This window comes from Gopherus evgoodei, chromosome 2 (assembly GCF_007399415.2).
Source record: "Gopherus evgoodei ecotype Sinaloan lineage chromosome 2, rGopEvg1_v1.p, whole genome shotgun sequence".
Classification (NCBI taxonomy): domain Eukaryota; kingdom Metazoa; phylum Chordata; order Testudines; family Testudinidae; genus Gopherus; species Gopherus evgoodei.
In genome coordinates this window covers 122,646,410-122,658,433 of record NC_044323.1, presented here as the reverse complement: position 1 = coordinate 122,658,433, position 12,024 = coordinate 122,646,410, and the positions used below count along the sequence as shown (strand labels likewise).

The following is a 12,024-nucleotide window of genomic DNA, read 5'->3' as shown; positions in this document are numbered from 1 at the left end:
CAGAGACACTTACTCAAAGACTTCTTCTTTCGATTCTCCACATAATCTATAGTTTCAAAGAGGAACGCAAGCCTTTGTCCTTTTAAATGAGCATTTATCCAAAGGTGAAAATAGCTGTTCAGCATTTACCCTGGAAAGAGTCAGAATCTTTTCTTCCTTGAAACCTTTTTCTTATCCTCCAGGGATATCACAGATTCAGAATAAAGTATTGGTATTCCACAAAAGACAAGCAAAAAGGTATAATCCTTAAACTCTTTATTGCAGATGTTATGCAAATGGAGTCCCACGGTGCTAAGAACAGTTTTTTTGTTTTGTTTTAGGTTTGTTTGTTTTTAATAGCAAGATGGAGAAACATCACTTAACTTGCAAAAATAAAAAGAATATAGAGACCTACTTGTCACTCAGAAAAGAGTACAAGAAATCAGGAATATTCTGGCAACATGTGCTTTAAGTAAACTGCTAAATCTCCTTTGCTTAGCAAGATAGCATTAAAACCTCTAAAGAGCTTTTGTAAAGGTAAAAAACAGTCTGAGTTACTTGAGCTGAAATCTCTCTACTACTTGCTTAGAATAACGATGAAGAATGTCATAGGTATTCCTGCAGCTCAAACAAGCATTAATAGCACCTCCAATATACTTATACACATATTTCAACTCTTCTTCTGAAATCTATATAGAAGCCAGCAAACTTGATCTAGGAGAAATTCTTGTTCAGACTCTTGAGGGTGAAAGAAAGATCATTACACATATTTCTAGTGTGCTGACTTACACAATTAATTATTTGGTCTTTAAAAGCAATAGCAGCTCCAGTTATAGTCAAGACCCTGCAACAACATGGCCCTTCTTTTCCCTAAATTGCAGTTATTCACAATGTCAATATGACACCCACAGCTTTGACTTCACCCTTACTTTTTATTCCACCGGAACTTTTTAAAATCATGGATTCACTATGCTTTTTGTGGAAATAGCTCACAACCCCATGCCTTACAGAAAAAATATAATTTAAATTAGAGGGTGCATTTGAAAGTGATCACACATTAATTAATTTCTGCAATGGGCATTTAACACTTTATAACCAACTCTTTCCTAACTGGATATCTAGACAGTGCATCTCAAAGACTTCAGTTTTAAGATATTAAAGAGCAGAAGAGCAACACACAGTACCAATAAACTGTTGAGAATTGCAAGTTCATCTCTTCATCCATTTAGATTTATGAAAGACTTGTTTTTGCCACAATATTTAATATTGTGAGAAAGGGCCAATAATTGGATAGCCATGTGGACTAATCTGTCCTCTTACCTTTCAGGGTAGAGTTAAAAAAGAGAGAAGTCTGGTGGACTTAAAAATTCTTCTATCTCCTGGGTTTTCAATCTCTTTGCCTTTTACAAGCACAAAATTCAATCAACCCACCCAACACAAAATCTCCCAGTCTTTGATATGTAAAGATCACAATAATTTATTAGAAACTACCACAAAAAAAGTCAAAGGGAAGGGGGAAAAAACCTCAGACATGGTGGATTGAGGGAGAACTGTAATTGACAGGATCTCTCCTCTACTAAAACACAGTGTCAAGTACAGGAGAATTCCTGCTAAGAGTACTATTTGCATATATTAACTACACCTAGTTAACCTAAGAGTCTCTGCCCAACATCCTACGCTTCCTTAGAATCCTAAGGAGAAGCATGAGAAGCAAGAAGACTTAGTTCACCTCTTTTCTCCTCTCTCTACTAATTTATAATCCCTGTCTCCCTTTCTTCTCTCCTCCTCTGTCTCATATTTTTCCCTTCATGTGAAAGCCCTCCCCTGCCCCAGAAAAAGAGATCTCTCTGAACAGACTGACACTCAGTTGGCTTCCTCACCTCCACTAAGACCCTTGCATGCTTCTTCAGCCTGAAACACCTCTAGGCTCCCTGCCCCATTCAATTCTGCTTTTACTGCTGCTGTTTCTTTTCTGATGTTTTCCTTTATGAAAGATAGGCATGGGGGAGCAGAGGGAGCACAGTGAAAAGGTTCACCTGGAGAGTTGGGGTGGTTCTTGAAAGGCTAGGCATGAGTTGGAATTGAGACCAGACATGGTACTCCTCTTAGTAGCCACAGATACTCATTTCTGACTGCAATAGTGCCCCTAAACATACTGAAAAAAACAGAGGTCACCAAGAGCTGCAAACAGTAATACAAACCTTGTCAGCTCTCATCTGATAGTCTAAGTTAAAACAGGATTCAGGTTTTCATTTTAAATTAACTTAGGGTGACATTTTCTATAGTAACTACTGATTTCAAGTGCCTCTATTTTTGGGTGTCCAACCTCAGACACATTGGGCCCGATTTTCAGAGATACTGAGCACCCACAACTTGATCTGAAATTAATTGGAGATGCATGTTCTCAGCACTCTTCTGAGTCAATTTGTGGACCCATTATTTGAGTCATTCACAATTAGTGGCATATTTTGAAATATTTGGTTTTCATTTCCAATCATAATGGCTGTGGGAGTAACATTCCGAATATGAACTGAGGATCTTGCTGTTTGACTTTTTCAGCTAGAAAGACAAGCAGAGTAGATCTAAGAAAGGTGTAAAATAACTTCATTCACCTCAAGTAGGTTTTAATTTCTGAGGCTAATTATGACCATTTAAAAGACGACACTGTTAGCTATTTCAGTTCTGACATTTTAGCTCAATTATCCAGCTGCTCTGGAACTGTATGCAAAGCTTGAGATTGAGTTTGGAATCAGGTACATTTAGTAAGAACCATGAGTCAGAGGAGAAGTCACACTATTTTATTGACTTCATGAGCACTCATCCTATCTGAGTTTGCTCAGGGTTCTGGAAACATAAAGTTCACCTGACCATGGTCAGAGGCTTAGCATAGGCATTAGTTTAGTCATTTCCATGCTAACATTACATCATCTCTTCCTCAGGGTCACTCAAATACCAGTAGCATGATAATTATCCTCTGCAAATACCTTTCCCTCCTACCAAAAGGCCTTAGGAACATGACTAGTCTTGAAAGTGTTTGTCTTAAGGGTAAAATATAGCATAATATAGCTTATAAACCACAAAGAGAAACACTGAGGAGCAGATCCCAAATTAACGATAAGAATTTATATCAGCTGAAGATCAGCCCATAAGACTTTTAAAAAATATGTATGCCACTGTCACTGAAGGTATGCCATTAATGAGATCATATATGGGAATCAGCAATTCACAAACTGTCCTCCACAAACTGCCTCTGGCTTGCAAAGCACTTGCAAGTGACTAGCAGAGCCATGACTGGTCATGTAGTGCTGGCTCTCCTCCTTCCTTCCAGTTGCTAACTACATTAAGATATATATTGAAAAACAGCAAAGGAACTGCATTGCATAGTTTCCTAATATTACTCTTCCATGTAAGCACTCACTGAAGTTACCATAAGGATTCTGTGTTACTGGCGGGGATAAGGGAATTGTCCAGGAGGTAATATCTAAACTAAAATATGGTCTACACTGTAAAAACTGTTTGAGAAATCCACATCTAGATCTGTGTTAAATGTAGCCTGATATGACAGTTTACCAGAAACTTTCAGGGTCCAGTACAAGATAAGAAAGTACATGAACCATAAAAGAGGCACTGCATAAATCCCATGAGCCCCTCTTCACAGGTGAAAAGAAAAGGGGTATATTTCTGACACTGTGTATAAGAATTTAACCATAAAATTCCATTAATGCTAATTTGGTATTATTGAGATTGTTACTCCAAAGTTACATTCCAAACTCAGTGCTAATAAAACACCCCAAGATCTGTATCTTCTTGTTGTATTGATAGATTCTCTGCAATTAAATGATTTTCTCTGAAAAACACTGAAACCTCTAAAGTAACAGACTCTTTTATAGGACACATTCATATGCTGGGGGAATCTCATGTATCTAGTATCAGAAAGAGGACCTCATTAAAGCCAGAGACAGAATTGAGTATCATGTGAACTTTGTAGAGAAAGGTTCTGAAAATTACAATGATTTAACAACTGCTGACAAACTTGTCAGAAACGGTTAAGGAATCTAAATACTTCAGTCATGAACAGTATTTGTTATCTATAAAAGATGACCCTGAAATAATAGGAGCACTTACTGTAGAAAATGTTATATTTCACTCCTTGAAACCTCCACATATCCAGAGAATGGAATGTGGGGGGAGGGAGGATACTTTGTATAGCAATGCTACACAAGAAAAGCAATATGTTTGCTAAGCTGATCAATAGCATGATTAACTTGGCCAAGTAAAGGACTGATCAATCTTATTATTGATCGGTTTAGCAAACATATTAGTGTAGCATGGCTACATTGTGTCTATGGCAGTATTTCATCAGGATATACATGCATTGAGCTATTCAAATGAACTCACAACAGATGCACATTGTTTGTCCAAAATCAAAGAAGAGATGACGCAATCACAGCCTCTCGTATATAAGGTAGAAAACTTGCAATAGTTAAAACAAATTAAAGATCATTTAAATTTACAATAATGGAAAATAAACCACATACTCTGATATATATAATTCATATTTCAAATCCATAACTATAATTCTTAAAATAATTAAATTATTGCTACATATTTTCAATAAATCACATCAAAAGTGAGCAAGTCCAGCAGACCAAATGCCTCTGAGCTGGTACCGTCAATGGAAGATTCTCAGAAAGTTTTTGTAAATTTTTGCCAAGGCAATGTGGTCTTAAACGCCATACTTTGTAAGAGTGATGCAGGCTGTGGATAAAAAAATTGAACTCAGATTGTGTGAGTTGGAGTTATCCAGCTGGACTCAGATACAATCAATCAGCTCTTCTTCAAGGTCAGATTCCAGTGAAACTTAAAAAAAAATAAAAATAGCTGCACGTTTGTTTGCTGTTTGTCCCTACATGCTCAAAAATGGCTTTCAAAAGGTTTACACATCTATGAGGCTAAATTGTAAAGACGTCATCTGACTATTTATTTGTATTTCCAAAAATGGAAAGATTTAGTCTTTGACATACATGCTCTGTCTCCCTTTCTCTTTCACTCTTTCTCTCTGTTCTTCTGGGTCAAATTCAACCCTAGTGTAATTTCTTTGTCTTCAGTGCAGTTAAACTAACCATGAATTTGGCCTCCTGTGTTTTTATTTGGAAGGAACTTAAAGGAACTTGAAAAGATGTCATGCATTTCCATGACACTGAGTTTTTCACATTTCCTTCAACAGTTATCATGTGTATCTTTACCAGCATCAGTATTGGACAAACTTATTCATAGATTCTATGGCCAGAAGGGACTATTGTGATCATCTAGTCTGACCTCCTGTGTAATATATAACTTATATAGAACTTCACCAAAATAATATGTAGAGCGTGGCTTTTAGAAAAACATCCAATCTTAATTTGAAAATTGTCAGTGATGAAGAATCCACTATGCCCCTTGGTAAACAGTTCCAATGGTTAAAAATTTACTCTTTATTTCCAATGTGAATTTGTCTAGCTTCAACATCCAGCCATTGGATTGTGTTTTACCTTTCCTTGATAGATTGAATATTAAATATTTTCCCCCAACTAGATACCAATAGATTATAATCAAGTCACCCCATAACCTTTCCTTTGTTAAGCTAAATATATTGAGCTCCTTGAGTCTGTCACTATAAGGCATGTTTTCTAATCCTTTAATCATCTCCTGGCTCTTCTCTGAATCTGCTCTAATATGAGGGTTTCAATGCATAGATATTGAAACTCTAATATAGCATTTTCTAATTGGGAGTTTGAATTGTGACATTAATACACAGCCCTCTACTGGACTTCTAAGTGAAGAATTTGACCCTGTATTTGTAACATGACACATATGAGATATTATGATGTTAGCAGTAAAGGCTAAATTTACTTACTGTTCACACACTGGTTGAAAATCCAGAGTAACTCCACTGACCTAACTCAAAGTCATACTGGTTTCTGTCAACAAATTTGGCAAAGAGCCAAAATTCCACTCAAAAGACTGCGGTCATGCAAAACACACAAAACTCCAGTGGATGAAAATAAGTTGGGAGGAAGAATTTAATCAGAAAAATCTGAATGATAATTGGGAATTGTTTAAGAACACTTTACTAAAATCCCCAAAAGCCAAAATTCTACAATCAAGGAAGAAGTCCATACTGGTTAAAAAACTGACCCAGCTTATGGGAAGAATGAAGTGACCTATAAAATAATATAACCAAAAAGCTAATGCTTTGATGTATAACAGGGAATTTTGAATAGGAGTAGACAGATTATATTACTTCTTTTTTTGACACTGGACTAGTGTATCCAGTTCTGGTGTCTGCAGTTAAAAAGGCTAAAAGTGGAAGTCAATAGTAATGAATATAAATCAGAAGCTAGGAATTGTAGAAAATTGATAAGGGAAGCAAAGGGATACAAGAAGAAATCTATGACTAGCAGAATTACAAACAATAAGAAGGAGATTTAAAATAATTAAAAAACAGAAGTACACTAGCAATGATATTGGTCTATTACTAGATGGAAATGGTAGAATTATTAATAATAATGCAGAAAAGGGAGAAGGGAGAAGATAAATATTTCTGTTCTATATGTGGGGGAAAGCCAGATGGTGTGCTGATGTCATGATAATTCATAGATTCATAGATTCTAGGGCTGGAAGGGACCTCAAGAGGTCATCGAGTCCAGTTCCCTCCCCTCATGGCAGGACCAAATACTGTCTAGACCATCTCAGATAGACATTTATCTAACCTACTCTTAAAAATCTCCAGAGATGGAGATTCCACAACCTCCCTAGGCATTTTATTCCAGTGTTTAACCACCCTGACTGTTAGGAACTTTTTCCTAATGTCCAACTTAAACCTCCCTTGCTGCAGTTTAAGCCCATTGCTTCTTGTTCTATCCTTAGAGGCTAAGATGAACAAGTTTTCTCCCTCCTCCTTATGACACCCTTTTAAATACTTGAAAACTGCTATCATGTCCCCTCTCAGTCTTCTCTTTTCCGAACTAAACAAACCCAATTCATTCAGCCTTCCTTCCTGTTCTCTAGATCTTTAATCATTCTTGTTGCTCTTTTCTGGACCCTCTCCCAATTTCTCCAAATCTTTCTTGAAATGTGGTGCCCAGAACTGGACACAATATTCCAGTTGAGGCCTAACCAGTGAAGAGTAGAGTGGAAGAATGACTTCTCATGTCTTGCTCTCAGCACATCTGTTAATGCATTCCAGAATCATCTTTACTTTTTTTGCAACAGCATCACACTGTTGACTCATATTTAGCTTGTGGTCCACTATAACCCCTAGATCTCTTTCTGCTGTACTCCTTCCTAGACAGTCTCTTCTCATTCTGTATGTGTGAAACTGATTGTTCCTTCCTAAATGGAGCACTTTGCATTTGTCTTTATTAAACTTTCTCCTGTTTACCTCAGATCATTTCTCCAATTTGTCCAGATCATTTTGAATTATGACCCTATCCTCCAAAGCAGTTGCAATCCCTCCCAGTTTGGTATAATCTACAAACTTAATAAGCATACTTTCTATGCCAATAGCTAAGTCGTTGATGAAGATATTGAACAGAGCCGATCCCAAAACAGACCCCTGTGGAACCCCACTTGTTCTACCTTTCCAGCAGGACGGGGAATCATTAATAACTACTCTCTGAGTATGGTTATCCAGCCAGTTATGCACCCACCTTATAGTAGCCCCATCTTAGTTGTATTTGCTTAGTTTATTGATAAAAATATCATACGAGACCATATCAAATACCCTACTAATATCTAGGTATACCACAGCCACTGCCTCTCCCTTATCCACAAGACTCATTATCCTGTCAAAAAAAGCTACCGAAGGAGGAAGAATAGCTCAGTGGTTTGAGCATGGGCCTGCTAAACCCAGCATTGTGAGTTCAATCCATGAAGGGCCCATTTAGGAAATAGGTAAAAATCTGCCGTGTGATTGGTCCTGCTTTGAGCAGGGGGTTGGATTAGATGTCCAGCTGAGGTCCCTTCTAGCCCTAACATTCTATGATTCCTTTCAAGTGTTTGCAGATGATTTCCTTAATTACTTGCTCCATTATCTTCCCTGGTATAGAAGTTAGACTAACTGGTCTTTAGTTTGCTGGGTTGTTTTTATTTCCTTTTTTATAGATGGGCACTATATTTGCCCTTTTCCAGTCTTCTGGAATCTCTCCTGTCTCCCATGATTTTCCAAAGATAATAGCTAAAAGCTCAGATACCTCCTCTATTAGCTTCTTGAGTATTCTAGGACACATGTCATCAGGCACTGGTGACTTGCAGGCATCTAACTTTTCTAAGTGATTTTTAACTTGTTCTTTTTTTACTTGATCTTCTAAACCTATCCCCTTCCCATTAGCGTTCACTATGTTAGGCATTCCTTCAGACTTCTCGGTGGAGACTGAAACAAAGTCATTGAGCATCTCTGCCATTTCCAAGTTTCCTGGTACTGTTTCTCCCTCCTCACTGAGCAGCGGGCCTACCCTGTCCTTGGTCTTCCTTTTGCTTCTAATGTATTGATAAAAAGTCTTCTTGATTCCCTTTATTCCCATAGCTAGTTGAGCTCATTTTATGCCTTTGCCTTTCTAATCTTGCCCCTGCATTCCTATGTTGTTTGCCTATATTCATCCTTTGTAATTTGTCATAGTTTCCATTTTTTTATGACTCCTTTTTATTTTTTAAATCATGCAAGATCTCATGGTTAAGCCAAGCTGGTCTTTTGCCTCATTCTCCATCTTTCCTACCCAGTGGAATAGCTTGCTTTTGGAACCTTAACAGTGTTCCTTTCAAATACTGCCAACCAGCGGCTTATTATTGCATAGGCCCTCAAGGCCTAGGCCTAGGGCGGCAAATTTGCAGGAGCGGCAAATTTGCTAATGACCTCTCCCCAACTCCGCCCCTTCCCCAAATCCCTGGCCCGCCTCCTCCCCCAGGCGCACCACTCTTCTCTCCTTCCACCTCCCTCCCAGGCTTGCCTTGCAAAAGTGCTGGGAGGGAGGGAGAAGAGAGTAGCGGCGCGCCATCTCATCTCCTCTCCACCGCCGCCATCTGCCAAGCATACCACAACTCCCCTTCTCCTCCCTCCCTTCCAGGCTTGCTGCGTGAAAGCACTGGGAGGGAGGGAGAAGAGAGTAGCGGCACAATCAGGGGATAGCGGAGGTGAACCTGGGGCCGGTGGGCACGGGGAGTAACTCTTTGGGGGGGGCAGAGAACCGCTCCCTGGCCCAGCTCATCTCCACCCCACCGCTGCCATCCCCCGAGAATGCCACAACTCCCCTTCTCCCCCCTCCCAGGATTACTGCGGGGGAGCAGAGGTGAGCTGGGGAGGAGGCGGCAATTTTTTGAGGGCCTAGGGGCTTCAAATTTTAGTCCTCCACTGCTGTCGTTTTTCCCCTCAGTCTTGATTCCCATGGGACCTTACCTATCAGCTCTCTGAGCTTACCAAAATCCACCTTCCTGAAATCCATTGTCTCTATTTTGCTGTACTCCCTTCTACCCTTCCTTAGAATTGTGAACTCTATGATTTCATGATCACTTTCACCCAAGCTGGCTTCCACTTTCAAATTCTCAGTGAGTTCCTCCCTATATGTTAAAATCAAATCTAGAACAGCTTCTCCCCTAGCAGCTTTTTCAACCTTCTGAAATAAAAAGTTGTTTGGAATGCAGACCAAGAACTTATTGGATAGTCTGTGCCTCACTGTGTTATTTTCCCAACATAGATCTGGATAGTTAAAGTCCCCCATCACCACCAAATCTTGGGCTTTGGATGATTTTGTTAGTTGTTTAAAAAAACCTCATTCACCTCTTCCACCTGGTTAGATGGCCTGTAGTAGACTCCTAGCATGACATCACTCTTGTTTTTCACCCCTTTTAGCCTAACCCAGAGACTCTCAACACTTCCGTCTCCTATGTCCATCTCCACCTCAGTCCAAGTGTGTACTTTATTAATATATAAGGCACCACTTCCTCCCCTTTCCCCCATCTATTCCTCCTAAGCAAGCTGTACCCATCCATACCAACATTCCAATCATGTATTATCCCACCAAGTTCAGTGATGCCAACAATGTCATAGTTGTATTTATCCATTAGCACTTCCAGTTCTTCCTGCTAATGATGATGACATTCTTTCCATTCCACTGGTATCTCAGGAAGGTGTTAAACAGCAACAAATAAAGTTAGATTTTTTTTAATTAGCAGGTCTGGATAACTTGTGTCTAAGAGCTTTTAAAAGAGCTGGCTGAGGGGCTCACTGGACCATCAATGTTGATTTTCTAAGTTGTGGAACACTTAGGAAGTTCCAGAAGTCTGGAAAAAAGTGAATGTTGTGCCAGTATTTAAAAAGAGTAAGTGGGATGACACTGGTAATTTTAGCCCTGTCAGTCTGAGACCCATCCTGAGCAAGATAATGGAGTGGCTGATATGGGACTCGATTAATAAAGAATTAAAAGAGGGTTATGTAATTAATGCCAGTCAACATGGGCTTATGGGAAATAGATCCTGTCAAACTAACTTGAAATCTTTATTTGATGAGCTTACAAGTTTGATTAATAAAGGTACTAGGATTGATGTAATTTAGGTAGACTTCTGTAAGACATTTGACTTGGTACTGCATTACATTTTGATTAAAAAACTAGATACAAAATTAACATGGCACAGATTAAATGGATTTAAAACAGGCTAACTGATAGATGTCACAAAGATCAGGGCAGTGATAAATAATGAACAGGATAGGTCAGTAATGGAAAACTGGATGCAAGCAAACAGCATGCATTTTAATATGTCTAAATGCTAGCACATATATCTAGGAACAAAGAAAGTAGGATGTACAAGATGGGGGAACTCCGGAAATCAGTTATTCTGAAAAAGATTTGGGGATCCTGGTAGATAATCAGCTGAATATGAGCTTCCAGTGTGACACTGTGGCCAAAAAGGCTAATGCATTGATGTGCAAGTGAGAATCTCAAATAGAAGTAGAGATGTTATATTACTTCTGTATTTTACACTGGAGTATTGTGTGTAGTTCTGGTGTCCGCAATTGAAAAGGTACCTTCATACATTGGAGAGGGTTCAGAAAAAAGCCACAAAGATGATTATAAAATGAGAAAACATGCCTTATAGGATATGGCTACACTACAGTTGGAAGTGTGCTTCCCAGCATGGGTAGGCAGATACACATTAGCTTTGCTCAAGCTAGAGTGCTAAAAATAGCAGTGTGACTACAGCAGCACAGGTGACGACTTGTGCTAGCCACCCAAGTATAAACCGACCAGACCTTATTTATTTTAACAACGAGAAGGTCAAAGGGTCACTTGATCACAATCTATAGATATCTACATGGTATTTAATAATAGCTCTTCAGCCTAGCAGACAAAGGTAGAATAAATAACTGTTGGAACAATTTAACATGACTTGTGGTGGACTCTCCATCATGGGTAATTTTTAAATCAAAGTTGGGGTTTTTTAAGCTATATTCTAGTTAAAAAGGAATTATTTATGGGGAAGTTCTGTAGTAGTATTATACAGAAGGTCAGGCTAGCCGATCACAGTAGTCCCTTCTGGCCTTGTCATCTATGAATCTATCCTCTATTAGAAGGATTTCTATCAAGTGCTGAATACAAATTATAGCTATGCTTTCCTGGAGTTTTTCATCAGAGAGTGGAGTTCCCTTCTTTGGATCCTCTCTGGGCTACAACTTCTTTCACTGGCACAAGGAAGTATAATTCTATCCTTTGTATCAAGGGGCATGATCAAGCCCATTTTCTTCAAAGGAATTACTGCAATCATAATCTTGCCCATAAACTTCTTCATCAGTAAATAAGTGTTGTGTTGTAAGGTTTCAACTACTGATTCATTCCGACTTCCTTTATAAGTGCCAAAATGTTTCTCAATGCTACACACCAATCTGTCATATAAGAATAAATTAATTTACTTTTCAGGATTTGGAATCTGATATTTTAAAACTTTTTTTCTTTTCAGTTCCTCTGTCACTGTTGTGGACTGTTTACATTTACATGTGTCCTGAAACAGCCCATT

The 12,024-nt window shown here is 38.7% G+C and overlaps 1 long non-coding RNA gene across 1 annotated transcript in view; it reads left to right on the top strand.

Moving 5' to 3' along the window:
* The window catches only part of LOC115646129, a 1,027,118-nt gene extending 1,015,581 nt beyond the window's left edge, over window positions 1-11,537 (top strand). Inside the window, exon 3 of the long non-coding RNA XR_003998949.1 lies at window positions 11,476-11,537. This is a non-coding gene — a long non-coding RNA (uncharacterized LOC115646129). The remainder of the gene's footprint in view (window positions 1-11,475) is intronic.
* The last annotated feature ends 487 nt before the right edge of the window (window positions 11,538-12,024 follow it).